This window comes from Plecotus auritus (genome assembly GCF_963455305.1).
Source record: "Plecotus auritus genome assembly, chromosome: 6".
NCBI classification, from domain to species: Eukaryota; Metazoa; Chordata; class Mammalia; order Chiroptera; family Vespertilionidae; genus Plecotus; species Plecotus auritus.
The window spans coordinates 122857168-122876386 of NC_137773.1; positions in this window are offsets into that span (position 1 = coordinate 122857168).

Below are 19219 nucleotides of genomic sequence, written 5' to 3' on the forward strand. Positions count from 1 at the left end.
AACTCCCGTCTAATGAGGTTCAGTTGCCAGTGATAACAATTTTCGCATCATGTGTAGCAGACCAGACTTTTTTGTTTGTTACTTCCCAGTTCTCATTCATTCCACATGGCCACAAGTTGACAAGTCATGTTATAGCTCCATGTTTGCCATTGTTTTATTATTATTATTATTTTGTAATAAATGAAAAATATCAATAATGCCTTTTTTGGTGTGTTTTGAGATTTGATAGTTTAATAACTAATTAGCATGGTAAAAGAAATAGTATATATTTTGCCAATTAGGCAAAAATCATCATATTCGAGTGTTTTGCTCTTTGTAAAGACCTGTGTTCACAACACATGTATCTCGATGTTCCTAATCAATCCAGTTTCGAGGGGGCTGTAAGGGAATGGACTTAAGTGATCATTTTGTAAGAGGGTTAATCACAAGCAAATCGCCAGCCCCCTTTATTTTACCACATAGTTGGTGATCAGGATTAAGTATTGTTTCTTTTTTCTTGGAAGCTCCAAGTGTCTGAGTTTATTTGCTCAAATCTGTCCCTGGTGCTGAGCACAAGTGTGGATTCTGTAACTGTTTGTGGGATGAGTGCTGGGGTGTATGGGCCCAGCTATACTGGCTGGAATCGGAGTGGAGTCAGGGGTAGTGCTGTTGGTGGCAGACCTGAAGACCTCTGCATTACCCACTCCAGTGCCCTGTCCTGCTGATCTTCCCGCGTCCCCTCCAAGTCTCCCTCTGACCTGTACTATGTGCAGATGTGCAAAATATTTCATTTCAATCTGATTGATATTTTCTTAAAGTTGGTTATGTCCTCAAGCAGGAATACCCATGAAACAGGGTGACTACGCTTACTTGGAGCCCGGGAAACTTACAGGGTAGCACACACATTTTTCCTGAACTGCTCTGCATGTAAGATTGGACCAGACTTGCTAGTCTCCCATGTCAGTCTCCTAGAACAAGTACCACATTTAGAGGACGTGAAAGGTTCACTTATTTGAGTCAACCTTTTCTCCAGACGCTTTTTGTAATGACAAAAACCCAAGTCAAGCATAAGAAGAGAGGAGGAACTGTTTTGCTCCTGTGGGTATGGAGACAGGTTTCTGGTTGTAGTTAAGGCTGTGTCCAGAGGCTCACACCATCAGAACTTGGACCCTGCGTCTCAGGCCAGCTTGTCTCTGTGGCTTCATTCTCAGGCACGTCATTTCCCGAGGTGGCAGAATGGCTGCTATCCCACATACATTTTGTCAAGCTCAGCATCCCTAAACAAGAAGGACAGGGGGTGCCGGGAGAGAACGAAAAAAAAAGAAAGAGAATTAAAGAGAGAAACAGTGAGAGTGGGAGGAAGAAAGAGAGAGGAAGCTTCTCTCCTGGTGATTCTAAGAAACTCCAGAATGGAGATGGCCGATGTGGGTCAGGACCTTGTCCCTCAGACAGTCCTGCTGGTGAGTTACAGGCTCTGGTGAGTCCATCTGGTTCAATGTTGCCCCGAGGACACAGCCAGCCTCATCCAGCTCTCAGCGCCGAGCACAGGGCTGAGGGGGTCCTCCAGGAGGACTGGAGAGCTAATAGAAGAAACAGTGTATTCTGGGAAAGAAAAATCAGAGGACGGCCACACTCATCAATCATAACGCAATGGGGGTGAACAGATGATTCCATAGGACACATCCAATTCTGAAATGTCATGATTCTGCCCTATTTCCTCGCCAGTTATCTGGAGCCCACTTTCGCCCGTGCATGCCCGGCCCAGGTGTGTTGTGTACATGCTGCCTGAGCCATCTACTAGACACTTTCACTTACTTGCCTTGAACAGTGATGTCCACGTGAGAATAATAGCATCGAAGCACATAGCTCAATTTTGGTTTTCTATTTAAGTTGTAACTCAATTCATGAATTAGTAAAGTAGTCAAGACATTTTAAATAGCTTGACTAGACCCACGGATCGTTTTTAATTAGTTCTTTTACAATTTGTATGCTATGTGCATTCCTCTCAATTTGCTGTCTGAGGGGGGAAAAAAGTTATCCTGGAGAAAAATAGTGTTTATTAAGACCTTAATAAAAATTAGAAGAAAATTATATTTTGACATTTATAAATCAAACATTTAAAAGTCAGTGGTCATTTGCAGGGTGTGATATATGTTCAAAAATTAAATGTAAAAAAAAACACATGTAATCGTGGTGAGAAACCGGCAAGACTGGGGAAGGAGCCCTGGCCGGTGTTGCTAAGTGGTTAGAGCATCGGCCTGCACACCAAATGGTTGCAAGTTCCATTCCCAGTCAAGGGCATGTACCTAGGTTGCAGGTTTGTTCCCTGGCCTGGTTGGGGCGGGTGCGGAAGACAATCAATGTGTCTCATGTCCTTGTCTCTCTCTTCTCTCTTCTCTCTTTCACTCTCCCTCTTTGCCCCTCTCTCCCTCCCACCCTTCCACTCTATCTAAAATCAATGAAAAAAAATAGCCTCGAATGAGGATAAACAAAAAATAAATTTAAAAAAAGAGTGAGGAAAGGCTATGTTGTTCTGTATCCTAGACCTGGAATTGGCACACAAAGGCCAGTTTTTAGAAACTGTTTTATTGGCACCAGCCACACCCACTTAGGTACCTGTTGTCTGTGGCTGCTCTCACCTTCCTCAGCACAGGACGTAGCTGTGATAGAGACCTGTGGCTCTAAAAGAGTTACTATTTGGTTCTTTACAGAAAAGGTTTGCCAAACCCTCCCTAAGACCAATTTTAAAAATACAATATTCCCTCTCAAATGACAGCAACAAATTACTGTTTCCAAACCTGCAAAACAGATTTAAACATTAAAGTAAAAGAAATGAATGAGTAGGAAGTATGATCGTTGATCTTTTTATGTTAAAATCTGTAGGAACGTACTAGTCTACAAAAGGCCACTTGCCAATGAGAACCCATTCCATTATGTTGATGTGTATCTTTCCACCACCACAGGACTGCCTGCCGATAGCTGGTGTGCTTGAGAAGCCATGCTTGTCTTACCACTTGCATGTGCATTGGAATAACACCAAGTCATGGCTGTGAATACCGAGCTCCCAAAGCCCTGGGCCTCTCCAGTCGTTCTCACAGTGGTCTTTGCTAGAGAATGCGTTGTGCACACCTGGGGTCCTGGGAAGGTGATAGAGCAAAGCAAAGGTGATGCCAGTGTACCTGTCCCGCCGCGTTGCTGCCCAGGCACCATTCCATGGCCGCTGAGGACACAGCAGCAAGATGCCAGTGCTCTGCTGAAGACACCGTTGGGGGTAAAGGCGAGGCTCTGGATGCGGGGTGGTGTGGTTCCTCCACTCCGGCACTTCTGTGCTGATGCCAATGGTATGTCCACTACGTGCCCCCTAGCCACGGTGACTGTTGAGCGCTGAGGACAGATTTCTGGTCTGTTGCAGTTCAATGAACGGATGGCCACGTGCCACCGGGAGCTGCCGTCGGGCAGCGCAGCTCTGGTCCAGGCAGAGGGGCTTGGCCGCACTCCTTCACTGCACAGGAGTGCAGAGTCTGCACCACCTGCCCCAGAGCATCGCCCCACTAATCCACTTAGCAACTCTGCATCTGTCACTCCTGTCGCACAGAGGGGGACACTGTCTCTCAGAGAAGGTCAGACATGGCCAGGAACCCACAACTGTGGCTGGGTGCTCAGGTCTGAAACTGACCTCCGGAGGCCAAAGCGTTGCTCTTTGTCTTAAACCTGCAAGGGCCCGAATCCAAGAGGGTTGTGGGTAATCTGACAGGATGCTGGGCAGAGACTTTTAACAAGCTAGGTCCTTGACTGTATCACCTTCTCGGTGGGCCACGACCTCGGGAAGCACCGTTTTAGAGCTGAAAGCTCACCTCCGCCGTTGGACAAATTGTCCAACTACAGTGGGAATGTGCATCCCAATGCGCACAGTGCCCGAGGCAGGGCCTTTTCCCAGGGACCGAGTCCCAGGTGCCTCCCCCTAATTCACTGCTTTCCCCGGTATACGAAACCACCCCCAGGCAGGACGGGCAGGAGAGACGGAGGCTGGAGACTCTTGTTACAGCAGGAGGAGGAAATCTAGTAACATCAGTGAAATAAGGGTTCTTAGTAGATGAGTATATTCAACTAAGAAAGATATAAATTCATTGATATATGAACCACTGAGCTACTGGCCAGGGCTCCTTCGTCCTTAGGGCTCTTGAATTAATTTGTAGTGCAAATCACCTATAAGACTGAAAACACACATACATTCTTACAAATAATATTCTATTTTGGGAGAATATTAAACTGTAAAAAGAAAAGAAAATATGGTCAATACAGACCCAAGTAAAAGTCTGATTTTAAAGCGATCTATTTAAACATTTAAAAATCTCCTAATTCAGCTTACATTGTAGTGTTGCAGAGTAAAAGCTAATTTTAGTCTTAGGTCTGGAATTGAAACAATTAGTGATTCTCAACTAGTATTTATTTCATAGATATGCCCCCACCCAGCTTTATTCAATACACAGAAATATTTTTTCCTGCAACATGAGTTGTGTTTCATGTTATTTGGACTCCTTTAAACCACTGAAGTGTGATGTCTAAAATTCTAATATTTGAAATTACACCACACTGTGTTCTAGGGACGAATGTCCAACAGTCTGTAGCTCACCGTTGAGGCGGTTGTTGTTGGTTTTTTTTGGCAGGGGGAGGGGTGTGTTGGGGGTGTCGAACTTGCTGTTTAGGAAGAAGTGCAGGTGAGGACAGCCGCCCAGCAGAACTGTGCTCCTGCAAATACTCCGGTCAGCGCAGCCCTCCCCAAACCACAGGTGCTGGATGGGGCCATGCTGCTCAGCCGTCACCGCGCAGCTTGCAAACACGGCTGATGAGATCCAGGTCCTTCTGAGTCTTTGTGCTTTGCAAGAAGCTAAGACTCTAGTATTTGACAGTGTGCCATGAACACAAAACCTCTTCAGGGCCACTGTTCCAGCATACAGCATTTTAAAATCGAGCTTGAAAAATGTAGCTAATTCAGTTTCATTCAAACACATGTCTCTCTGACAACTGCTCTTCCCCAGCAGCCTGGCAGCTGCTGGGAGAAATCAGGAAATAAAGACAGGCCCTCTCCTCCAGCAGTGGCTGCTTGGGTGGTGGGCATGGCGCTGTCTGGGGCCTGGGCAAGACTGGGAACAGGCGGGAATGAAGCAGTAGAAAAACCTGGCAAGGAATTCCCAGAGACGATCATCATGCCATTTGGAAAGATTTCTCAGAGGTTTAAATTGGTTTACTAGTTAATAATTATTAAGTTATAAATTTTGAAGGCTACTTTTTAAACTGGTAGATCTTCTTATTCTGTTTATAAATCCATCCAATTTAACAAATCACTTTCAAGTGGCTTTTGATCATGTTTCCATCTATTTTAAATGGGTGAAATTCCTTTAAACATTCCAACTGCACAAATTTAATAGATTCCATTTTGTTTTTTATGGCAAGCTGTCCCAAGCGCCTCTGTAATTTTAATTACGTAAGTCTAATAAATTAAATGAAAGTTTAAGATAGTCAACCTTGAGATCATTCATTCAACTACCTGTGTGAGCTCCTAGGTAAGCCGTGACCACGTGTTGAGACTGTCGCATGGATGTGCCAGGTCCCAGAAATCCTCCGAGAGGGTCAGAAGCTAGATGTGAAGGAGTCATGGAATCCAGAAACTAAAATCACCGCAGAAATGGCAAAACCCCTTGAGCAATCCTGGGAAGATGAGGCTTTCTTGAATTGGCTATAATCCTTCCAAGAAGAATGTCAACTCTGCCTCCTCCTAGTTTAATGAGTTGGGAGAAAAAAACCCAAACTTCTGTAAGCCATGGATGATATAAGCACCTTTGACCAACACCTAATAAAGATGAAAATGACTTTGAATCAAAATAAAATAAATAAAATAGTTACCCTTAAATTACCTTAAATGTGCTGATTGCTGGTATACTTGGTAGGATTTCAATCAAAACTCCCAAGACCTTATCCAGGGCTCAGTCGCGCGTGTTATAGTGGAAACACGGTGCTGACCTGTGGAAGTAAGTATTTCTCACACACGGCAAGTGCACAAAATGTCATACTTTGCATGCTGAACATTTGAGCATCTTAAACATTTCTCTGTTCAACTCAGCCTCTTCCTGGGCGAGCTGCAGTTACCATAGCTGACACTTTGGCCCGGACAGGAGGGCTGGCTGGGTGGGGATGGGCACAGGTTATTCCTGGGCCATTTACCACAGCAGAGGAGTGATGTCTGAGTGTGTTCTGTTCTGCAAGGCTGTCCCTTTTCTCGGCCTTTGGATAGAGGGAGCAGGCTTTGGTTGCTGCATTTCTTGTCTGTGCCACTGGCATCGCCAGGTGGCCAGCTTCTGCAGCTCCAAGTCTGGAGCAGGGACAGAAAGAAAACCCAGGGCACTCACACCTTGTTGCTCCTTATTTCCTGGGCCCCAGGGAGGTCAGCCGTCTTCACCTTTCAGAGTTAGCATGCTGAATACATCACGTGCAAGATCTTCAGCTCTACTTATTGGGACGAAAAGAGGTACCCTCATCTACTCTATCTTCCCAGGAGTGGGAGACCCCCTTTTTAAACCTTTGAACTGAGTTTATTTAAATGGGGAAGGAAAATGCCATTGTTTCCTGTGATCTTTTTGTTAAGTTACTCATTTTTTTATTTAAAAAATATAGTTATGCTTTTAGATATGTGTTGAAATTTAAAAATGTTTTCAAAAGGAAATTAAAATCTCTAATAATTTCACTGCTACTGATCATGCCTTGGTATGCTTCCTCTCATTCATTTTTTAGTGCCTAGATGGAGAGATAGATGGAGAGATTTGTTTTACTATTTAGGATTGAACTATGTGTAACTGTGTATCATTTTTCTCTTAACAGGATAGTATGGGCATTTTACTAGTAGCAGCCCCATCACCTCTTCTTTGATTATCTTCTGAAAGCAGCAACCCACATACAGAGATGAGATGAAAATACTGGTAGTCAGATATCAAGCATGCTCTCTATACAGACAGGCTGTTAAGAAGTGTATTATTATATGCATTATTATTGCAGTTATGAGCACACACATGTCCAGGAACCAATAAAACTTGGCTATCTGCTCCTACATTTCATTCATTCACTAAAAAATCCTACATTTGAAGGAGTTAGTGTTAATGAACATGGACGCTGTAACCAACCCTGAAATTATTAGACGTCTGTGAGTTTCAGGATCCTTTGAGAAAAGTGAGCTCTTATTTTCCTCTATGCAAAGATTTAGCCAAGTGGATAGTATTGCAGGTTCTACCCTAGATTTACTTCTTGAGTGAGAAGGAAATGCTCAAGTTGAACTCATGTCTTCGGTGGGGTTTGGTTGGTAGCAGAGCTTGACACCACGGTTCTTATTCATGTGATTTATTGAGGTCACATTCTCAGGCGAAGCATAAGAGGACTCGGGGAGTGACAGTGTCAGGGGAGGACTAGACAGAGATGTGCTTTCAGGAGCAGTCTTCCCTAAGCTGACCCCGGGAGCCCTAGAACATACACTGCACCACAGAGGTTGGCCCACCCAGGGGGCAGGAGGGCTCTTCAAACACCCACATCCATCAGTCACAGGTTCCAGGCTCCCCTGGGAGAGAGGGCGGTGTGGTAACTCTCAGGTAACTGCCTAAGGCAGCTTCTCTCGGCCAAGGGCATGCCTCTGGAGAAGGACAGATATGAGCTGTTAACGGTCATCACCCAGAGAAGGTAGAGGATAGATGCATCTGCTACAGCGTCTTTATCCCACAAACCCTGGGGCTGGTCACTGAGTTAGGCTTCAGCCACTGCATCAGGGCACAGTGAAGGCCTGGAGAACAGCTGTGTCTGATAATTCTTGAACTTTGCAATCTAGTGTAGGAGACAGACTTAAAACCAATATCACAGAAATCAGAGTATAATTATTAGCAGAGATGTCATTAAAACGGTAAATGGAGCCCAGCCAGAGTGGCTCAGTGGTTGAGCATTGACCTATGAACCAGGAGATCATAATTCTATTCCTAGTCACAGCACATGCCCGGGTTGCGGGCTCGATCCCCAGTAGGGGGCGTGCAGGTGGCAGCCAATCAATGATTCTCTCTCATCATTGATGTTTCTATCTCTCCCTCTCTGAAATCAATAAAAAATATATATATTTTTTAAAAAGGTAAATGTATTTAGAAGTACATATTAGTAGTTATAGTATAGTCATGGGGGTCTAAAGAACAGCATAGGGAATATAATCAATAATATTATAATAACTATGTATGGTGTTAGATGGCTATGAGATTTATCAGGATGATCACTTAATAAGTTACGTAACATCTAATCACTGGAGTATACACCAGAAACTCAGTATCTCAAAATATAATATTGTATGTCAACTGTAATTGAAAAAATAAAAATAATTATTTTTAAAAAGTGCTCTGAAATCAAGTCATGTGACTGTGTAAAGAAACTTGATTTGCCAGGGATGAAAGTAAAGGCTTGCCTAAGGAAGATGCATGTGGGCTGAGAACTGCTGAATAAATGGACTCAAAAAGGAGCTGACTAAGGTAAGGGACGAGGGAAACGGCATGTGTGAGAAGCCTGTGTGCTGGGTACATGGCCCATTCTCTTAAAGAGACATGTCTGATGTGCTAGAGCTGAGAGAGCAAAGGAAACTGCGGGAGGGTGTGTCCACTCTATTGCCACAGAATGCTGTACGTGCAGCAAATCATCTCAAGGCTCAGTGGTGTGAAACAAGAGCACTTATTTTGCCCCTGAGTCTGAGTCAGTGATGTAGGCTGGGCTCTCATTGATTTGGCTCCTTCACATGTCTGCAGACCAGCTGGCTGACGGCTGATCTGGGCTGACTTTGGCTGGGACACCTGGGCCACTTGGCTCTGTTCCACGTGTCTCATCCTTCAGCATGCTAGCATGTTCTCCTCACGATCACAGAGAGCAGGAGAAAAACCAAAAACATGCTAGCACGTTTAGACATCACTTTGCATCACAACTGCTAACATCCCATTGGCCAAAGCAAGTCACATGACAAAATTCAGAATCACAATATCATAAGTATACTTGATGGGATTTGCTTCTCTTGCTTTTGAGCCACAACATATCTTACCATGTTTCTCTTTTCATATTCTGCCTGCTGTTGTTATATGTTTAGAGCAGCGGAGTGCCTGGGGCTCACATCTGAGGGGCATCTCGACCAGAGGCCCTTAACATTTCCCATGCACTATCTCATTTAATCCTACACTGGAATTAGGTATCACTAATACCATTTTACCTATGAAAAAACAGGCTCAATGATGTTAAGCAGTTTTCTCATGATCACACACACACACAAAATACATCAAAAAGACAAAATGCAAACCTGAAATTTGATTCTGGAGCATAAAATCTGAACTTGTGGATCTTGACAAAGTGGACCTATTGAAGATGCAAGTAAGATGAAAGTGAGCAATTGATGGAGGAACCCCGGAGAGCTGTGAGGAAACAGCCCATGGAGAGGGGAGGCATGATAACACAGAGAGAACCCAGAGAGGACGAGATGCTAGCTGAGAAGCCGAGGTGGATATACAAGTTGTTACTAATTAGAAAGTGAGGTTTTCTATTTAGAGAAGCCAGGGCCAGGAATCTGTACATGAAGGATGAAGGTATAAAACAATCATGGTGAGAGATTGGATGAAGAATCTGGAAAGAGATGTCTAATCTAATTAGATTTGGTCAATTAAAGACAATTAAAACAGCACTGGTCAGGTGGCTAAGTCAATTGGAGCATCGTCCTGTGCACCAAAAGGTTGCAGGTTCGATCCCCAGTCTTGGCGAGTACAGGAGGAAACCAATCAATGTTTCTCACATCGATGTCTCCCTCTCCCTTCCTCTCATTCTAAACATAATTAAAGCATATTATTAGGATTTAAAAAAGAGAAGAAACCTAAAACAAATGTGAAAATTTGAATCCCGGAAAAGTTATATTTCAACTGTTCCTTCTCTCTAATGCCCCAAGCAAGTAAACAGAAATTTTTAGATTAGACACAGCTGTGTGGCTCTATTTCATCCACTACAAGTGTTTTCAAAGAAGACCTATAATTATGGATTTTCCTCTACTCTTGGTTTTCTATAAGGCATGATAGTAGCAGCAAGAGCTGGGTGATTTTATACCTCAGTTGGACCGGGATGGTCCTAGTTTACCTTTTTGTCCCTATGTAGGTAACAGCACCCCTATCGCTCTCAAAGCATCCAGACCTGTATGATGAATGATATGGTCACCCTCATAATAACTAATTAGTAATGTTTATTTTCCAGATCAGTGCTTAACACTTACATGCTTAATCTACTTTCATTCTCACATCTCGTCCATTAGCTAAAGTACTTGACTATCTTCATTACTACATTTATCATTTCAGTCAATGAATACTTATTAGGTGCCTACCATGTTCCAGGCAATACTTATATTAAAGGTTGGAGATAACATTATGACCTTAGTGTTTATTGCTTTTATCCTTATGCAGCTGGAATGGGTTATTGGATCAAGATCAGACCATTTGTGAAAACCCAGGATTTTAACCTACTTCAATCTGCCTCCAAAGCTTACATCTTAACCACTACCAATTGTACTTTTGTAATGATAATACTTTAAATTACACATTATTGACTGAGCCAGGTAGCTATATAAATACCAAAAATGTTACCGTGTCTAATTTTACTGGCAAATTAAAATAACACACGTGACAGTGTTTCATGGCGGAATATTTGACGGGAAATTTTAAATTTCAGTCTACATTGCCATTCGGTCTAGTCATCATTCTATTCAACATCGAGAAAGATGAAACCGGTTGGTCCACGTTAGAAAGACTGCAGCTGGGATGGTGGCGACTTGCCACAGGCCTTGCATCTTTGTGTGAGACTTTTGTCAGCATTGCCTGATTCTTTCTTTTCTTCTCTCTAAAAACAAAGACATCTAGATTTTATAGCACGGGACATGCAAAGGTAGACAATTAAGGTTCTTTCATTTTACAAAATTACCTCTTAAAGATAAGCAATTAGAGTATTCAGAATATCCATTAATAACATTAAAATATTGATTATAGAACATACAAATGATTAAAATGCACATCAAAAGCTGGCCCTTTTGACAGGGGAAACTTTATCTATGGTAGTAGTACTTATCAGCTTTCCAAATGGGCAGAACGGTAACTTGGAGGTGATATTAGTACTGGGTGTAGGTGCCCTGGGTGACTTTCTAAAGAGCATGGGAAAATGTGAGGTAGATGGGAGTCCTAGTCAACCCCAATGCTCAGGGATCAACCAGTGGTTAAGGTCCAGTTAATAGCATTCTCATGCTTTTCCAAGTAAATATGTTTTGTTTCATCCTAGGTAAAATAAGGTATGACATTGGTGCTTGTTTCTATTTATTAAGTGTACATTTTTACTAATATTTGGTTGCACTATTCCATCAATTCACTAAAATAAAAAAATGCCTAGAAGTAGTTCTAGCTTAAAAGCAGTGATAGAAAAAGTAAAACTATTTAATTTTTATTTACTGCAGCTTTAGATGAAGTTGTCAGCCTAAGGACTGAGTACAGGGTCTGTGTTTGCTGGGACAAGCCCGCTTCTAGGTGGAGGAGATGACTGAGGCAGTCGAAGCAGCAGGCATGGCTACGAAGTACAATGATGAACATCTGAAAGTTGGATTTTATTGGATCAATAGATGGCTGAATGCCCATGGTATTATCAATTTTTTAACAATAATGCCATAATGTATTTTATGCTTTTTATTGCTTTCAAATAGTATGCTGATACACCAATTATGTTTTCTCAATAAAAGAAACAATGACATTTCCAATACAGAATGTGATGCATTGTGTTGAAAGGACAGAGAAGGGAGGACCAGGACAGAGACATCACACAGAGTCACACCCTCGTGGCAGAGAGCAGCAGAGTTGGTGGCTCAGACTTGGAGAGAGAATTGAGTGAACTTCCGGCACAATTCCTTTGCCAAGGGACATTGATGGCCATTACCTAACGCAAGTGGGGTGTGCTGGGGAATGCGAAGGGCTGCTCTGTGAGTTGGCAGGTGCTTTGCATCACAACTGGAGAATACGCTAAGGCAGCCGTGGGCAAACTACGGCCCGCGGGCCGGATCCGGCTGTTCTATCCGGTTCTCTTGCTCTCCCCTCCGCTCCTTTACTTTGAATTTATATTAGTTCACACAAACACTCCATCCATGCTTTTGTTCCGGCCCTCCGGTCCAGTTTAAGAACCCATTGTGGCCCTCGAGTCAAAAAGTTTGCCCACCCCTGCGGCTAAGGTCTCTCAGTGTGTGCATAGTGCACAGAGAGAGAAGTGCTCAGTGATTTTCTGTTCTGCTCACCAATGAGCACTCATTCCACAGAAGAGATATTTTATTTGGTTGATGGTCATTGGAAAGCTGGGAGGTGGAATGGAAAATGTATGTTGTAATCAACACAGAGCAAGCACCAACTGCACACGAAGCAGGGAAAGACTGCATTCCGGGCTTGTGCCTGACCACCCATCCAATGCCTCCCCACTGTCTCCAGGTCTTGATTTAATATTGAGAAAAAGTTAAATACACACACACACACACACACACACACATACATACATATATGTACTATTAATCAAGGTGTTTGATTTTAACTCTTTACAGAATACTGTGCAATTTCAAAATGACTTTTCCACACTGCTGTTGAGGAAAAAGTTCTTAGATGAACTTTAAAATGAGAAATGAGATTAAACACGTGTTCATTACACTGACGATGCCCGTGATGACTATTTCTATGGTTTCAGATGGTTTGCTTCAGTTGCATACTTCAGGGACTTATTCAGAATCTTGAATGAATACACCCATTATCTCAAGGATATGTTGTTATTTTTACTTATTGAAGACTAGAGGCCCGGTGCATGAAATACGTGCACAGGGGTTGGGGTTTCCCTCAGCCCAGCCTGCACCCTCTCCAATCTGGGACCTCTTGAGGGATGTCCAACTGCCTGTCGGACATCCCTCTCACAATCCAGTACTTGGCTCCCAACTGCTTGCCTGCCTGCCTTCCTGATTGCCCCTAACTGCTTCTGCCTGCCAGCCTGATCACCCCCTAACCACTCCCATGCCAGCCTGATTGATGCTTAGCTGCTCCCCTGCCAGCCTGATCGCCCCTAACTGCCCTCCCCTGCAGGCCTGGTCCCCCCAACTGCTCTCCCCTGCAGACCTGGGTCCCCCCCAACTGCCCTTCCCTGCAGGCCCGGTCACCCCCAACTTCGCTCCTCTGCTGGCCTGGTCACCCCTAACTGCCCTTTCCTGCAGGCTTGATCGCCACCAACTGCCCTCCCTTGAAGGCCTGGTCCCTGCTGGCCATCTTGTGGTAGCCATCTTGTGTCCACATGGGGGCAGCCATCTTTGACCACATGGGGGCAGTCATCTTGTGTGTTGGAGTGATGGTCAATCTGCATATTACTCTTTTATTAGATAGGATAGAGGCCTGGTGCATGTGTGGGGGCCAGCTGGTCTGCACTGAAGGGTGTCCCAGATCAGGGTAGGGGTTCCCTTGGGGTGTGGGGCAGCCTGGGCGAGAGGCCTGTGGTTTGTAGGCCGGCCATGCCCCCTGGTGACCCAAGCAGAGGCCCTGGTATCTGGGATTTATTTATCTTCTACAATCGAAACTTTGTAGCCTGGAGTGGAGCCAAGCCTTCTGCTCGCTCTGTGGCAGCAGCCATTTCTATTGGGATTTATTTATCTTCTATAATTGAAACTTTGTAGCCTTAAGTGGAGGCCAAGGCAGGCCAGGGCTTCAGAAGCTTGGCTTCCTCCATCATCAGGGGCAACCCTAGCCTCCTGCTCTCTCCAGCTCCGTGGCTGCCGCCATTTTTGTTGGGATTTATTTATCTTCTATAATTGAAACTTTGTAGGCTGGTGTGCAGGCCTGGGCCAGCCAGGGTGTACAGAAAGCTTGGCTTCCTCCATCGCCAGGGAAACCCAAGCCTCCCTCCTGCTTTCTCTGTGGCTGCAGCCATCTTGGTTGGGTTAATTTGCATACTCACTCCTGATTGGCTGATGGGCGTGGCTTGTGGGCATGGCTTGTGGGTGTAGCGGAGTGATGGTTTATTTGCATATTACTCTTTTATTAGATAGGATAAGACAAGAGGATTTCTTAGGAACAGCAAATAGTGGTACCAACACCTCAGTCTTTGCAAATTTAATTCTTTTCAAATGGGTGGTGTGTTTCTTGCCCTCGCCCCCAACTTGTCTATGAAAGAAATCACTGACATGGTCATGCTTAGAAACTCATCCAAAAGCTGCAACTGTGAATGCAAACTACTTTCTAGAGTGAAGGACAACCAGGGTGGGTTAGGATTCCATTTGCTGTGACCCTTCAGTGAAATAGTCAGTCTTACAGCATTTGAGTGTGGCACGTAATGTGGTCACTATCTTCAGTATCAGATGTGCACTGACCTGTCTTCAATGAGAAGTTTCCCCATAATCTGGGTCTATATTTGGCTCGGATATTGTTCTATAGAAATAAAAGATATAAAAATAAGCTGAGTGGGTAAAGCACCTGTGCTACACAGCTAATTTTATTTTTATGCACGTGGCTATGCATGCTTTACTTAGCCTATGATGTTAGTGTATATTATGATCTATTATCTTTAAATAGTAAATGCTGTTGCATTCTTACAGGTTTAATTTCCTAATGTGTGCTGTGCATGCCTGAAAATCCATACATTGTTCTATGAATGCAATCATTTGAGAAACACTGGTCTAAGTCTTAAGAGATAAAATGAGTCTGTTTAAAAGACAAAGCCCAGCCCATGTTGCCCAGTGGTTGAGAATCAACCCATGAACCATGGGGTCACTTTTGATTCCGGTCAGGACACCTGCCTGGGTTGCAGGCTTGATCCCCAGTAGGGGGCGTGCAAGAGGCAGCCAATCAATGATTCTCTCTCATCATTGATATTTTTGTCTCTCTCTCCCTCTCCCTTCCTCTCTCTGAAATCAATAAAAACATATTTTTTAAAAAGACAAAAATAAAAGTGAAGCATAAATCAATGGGAAATCTAAGAAAACACCTAATGTGTCAAGTGAGGTAAACTAATATGTTAAAGAATCAAGTTCCCCCAAATGGTCATTTCATGAAGTGATTTTTTTTTTTAAGTTTTGACCACCATCCCCAGTAAGAAATGCATTTTATCTCATCAACCCTTACACATGTACATCTTTATTAGTCATCCTTGGCCAGGTTTCGCGATGGTAACAAACAACTCAAGTCTCTGTGGCTTCAAAACAAAAGTTTCTTCCTTGTAGTGGGACTTGTAGGCTGGGTCCGTCCTCAGGGGCCCGTTTCACGCTGCTCTCCCCTCCCGGCTGGAGGGGGCTGCCACCCGGCTCCAAGGAGCTTGCCGTCCAGGACGAAAGGAGCAGCCGGCTGAGATGTGCTCGTGGCAGAGGGAAGGAACCAAACAGTAACTGCTCTGAGAGCTGCCGCTCAGGCTCAGCTTGCCGTTGACCGGGCAACCACAGCCCTCCAACATGGACCAATCCTCCCTCCCGGCCTGCAGGTCAGCGGGTAATGGGGAAGGAGGCATCATCCTTCATTAAAGAAATGTGTGGGGAATGGGGGGTAAGGGAAGTGGCAGAAAATCGTAGCTCACCACACATGTATATGGGTATATATACGTGTGTATATGGGTATATAGGAAGCAAAACTTCACAAAATAATAATTACCCTTGCTATGTTTGATACATTTTGATATTTTCTATTCGATTGTTTTATTTTTTGAAATGCTGGCTGCAACTCACTAAATTGGTTATTTGGCCCACTTTGGTTACCACTAGCATTCCATACAGATTGTTCTAAATGCCTAAGCAATGTCTTGCAGTGTCCAGAGTGTACAGTCAGAAAGTGAATGGGTCCTTGGTTATAGCTTTTCTGACAGTGAATGAGACAAGCCCACTTTTCCTTATGCTGAAAGTAGGACATAAGGCAGAGAGGGTAGAATGCTACAGTGAGGAGTTGGAGAACTTAGTCCTGGCTCAGCCCCTGACCGACTGTGTGACTCATTCGCTCTTCCCAGGCCTCAGTTTCCCCCTCTGTAAACGGGGATGACACCTGCCTGTGGGTACACACGGACCCAGGGAAAAGCTCTGAAACTGAAAATCTGCTTCTGTGAGGGGAGGGCAGGAGAAGACCAAAGAAAGAGGTGGCTAAGCCAGTCTGGGAAACTTACAAACGAGGTGTGTCTGGGAGGCGAGGGAGGGGGACTGCAAGCTGAAATGCATTCCTGTGCCACTTGGTAGGCACCAAAGAATCATATAGGATTAGGGAGTGTGGAGGAGGGGTAGTACCTGAATGCTACCAGGTGCAGGGAAGTACCATCCACACCTGGCCAGGTCAGGACAACAGCCTGTTCCCAGAGCCAGTACGTTGCAGGGGCAGGGAGGGGTGCTGAGCTATGTCAGCATGAACATCCATTACAGTCGGACAGTCGGGTGGGGTGCAGAAAGCTGCCTCCATTCTGGCCCGGGTCCAGCTTGTGGACAGACAGTGGCCACGTCATGGAATAGTACCCCATACTGCCTCGTCTATGCCAAAGGATAATGACCCCAGTACCTTCCGCTGCTGTTCTAAACACTACATTTACTATCTCACTCAACCCACAAACAGCCATCCAGGTAGGAGCTGGGAATATCCTCATTCTATGGAGGAAGAAACTGAGGCACAGACACAGGCGTGATTTTAAGTGGATCCAAGACGGGAGCTACGCCGTCTGGCCTCCAGCATGGGGAGTCACCTTTCCAGTGTGTGAAATCACCACCTGTGAAATGGGGCTGTCTCCTCTTGTTCATTCTCTGGGAAATGGTCTGTTTTTGACTTTTCAGAGTGTCCCCGGTGAAAACGCAGACCCCCTCACAGTGAAACTGGGAATGATTCTGGTGAGCAGATGCCTTGGTCCCAGTCGGAGGCGCAGAGCCAGGAGCAGCCTCCGTGCTGTTGGCCTCGGTCTCTCCGAGGCAGAGCGAAGACCAGTGGTCAGACTCGGGGAGGCCACACGCACTTGCCTGATGACAGTCACAAGCCCAGCACTGCATGTGGACCCTGACGCCAGACCGTGGAACTCTGAGCCCGTCCTGCTCTCTATCCAACTCTTGCTGGAGCATAGGAGTGAGTGAGGGTCGCCGTGTGATCTGGAGGTTGTGTCCCTGATCTCCACATTGTAATCACTTTCTGGATTGCTTTTTAAAAGGCTTGTTTATGGGGGCAGCCAGTCTTGCTGCGGTGAGATTATCCCTCCAGGAAAAACTTACACTAAATCTGTGTTAAATTTCCTTATCTCTTGTTTTTTTTAAAGAACCAATTTTGTCAGGTTGGAAACAAGGCCTTTGAGAAAGCAGGCTGTAATGAGAGCACACAGAAAGACAAATGCAAGGAGAGTTTCTGCTCCCGCAGAACTAACCTGCAGGAGAAACTCCGTGCACACAGATGTAATTTACACTCAAGAGAGTCCATTATATAACTAGGAGTCTTGATCCAAAAATAGATTTGTATTTTGGGGCCCATTTCTGACCAAATGTGTCAATGTCAAATCTCCCACCTGACGGAGGAAGACTTTGCAATGATATATAAAGTCTACTTTTTAAAAAAAAGATAAAGCATTTAGTGTTTGCCAAGGCTACTAAAATGTCTGTGCCATCACTTGGCATTGATATTCTATCTAGAAGAATTATGGCCCAGCAAAATGTTATATCACTTGATAATTTTTTAACATTTCCTTTTAAAGGTCAGTATTGTAATTTACATACATTAAAAAATCTTACATTTTAAATGACAAATAATAAGTTTTAATAAATATACACAGTAGTGTAACTACCACAAACATGATGTAGAATAATTTTTATCTAGGATATAAAAACCCTCTTATAATCCTATATAATAAAAGCCTAATATGCTAAGTGTCCGGTCATCCATTCAACCAATCAAAGTGTAATATGCTAATGATATGCTAAGGCTGCTCAACCGCTCGCTATGATGTGCACTGACCACCAGGGGGCAGACGCTCAGTGCAGGATCTGCCTGCAGGTGGTCAGTGTGCTCCCACAGGGGGAGCACCGCTCAGCCAGAAGCTGGGCTCACAGCTGGCGAGCACAGCAGCGGTGGTGGGAGCCTCTCTGCCTCTGCGGCAGTGCTAAGGATGTCTGACTGATGGCTTAGGCCCGCTTTCCATGGGGAGTAAACCTAAGCCATCAGCTAGACATCCCCTGAGGGCTCCCAGACTGTGAGAGGGTGTAGGCCGGGCTGAGGGGAACCCCCCTCCCCTGAGTGCAAGAATTTTGTGCACCAGGCCTCTAGTTCATTAATAAAAATATAAAAAATAGTGCTGGCGAGGATGTGGAGAAAAGGGAACCCTCATGTACTGCTGTTGGGAATGCAGACTGGTGCAGCCACTATGGAAAACAGCATGGAGTTTCCTCAAAAAAATTAAAAATGAAACTACCATTTAACCCAGTGATCCCACTTTTAGGAATATATCCCAAGAAACCCGAAACACCAACCAGAAAGAATATATGCACCGCTATGTTCATAGCAGCATAATTTACAATAACTAGGATCTGGAAACAGCCCAAGTGCCTACCAGCAGATGAGTGGATAAGGAAGCTGTGGGACATTTACACTTCTTGACTGTAAACATGAAGGATTTCTTACCCTTTGTGACAGCATGGATGGACCTGCATAATGGTATGCTGAGTGAAATGAGCCAGTCATAGAAAGTCAAATACCATATGATCTCACTTGTAAGTGGAATCTAATGAACATAATAAACTGACAAACAGGTCCAGATGCATGGAACTTGTATACATATATGAATTACCACTGGACACAGACAATAGTGTGGTGAAGGCCTGGGGTGGGTCAAGGGCTGGAAGGAGGGGAGTGAAGGGAGGAAATATGGGGGAAACCTGTCAATAGTAAAAAAAGAATATGAAAAATAGAATTTAAAAAATTAAGTGTTAAACATTTTTAACAGTTAACCAAGAAAGATATGCTAAAGCAAATAATACATGAAAGAATAATCAGCATCACTGTTCATTTGGGAAGTGCAAATTATAATCACATTTGGATACTATGACATCCACTGGGACGGGTTTATTACAGTGACTAACAAATTCAAGTGTTGGCGAGAATGTTGAGCAACTGGGTTCTCCTATAGTCACTAGTGGGAATGCACAGGACACAGGCACCTG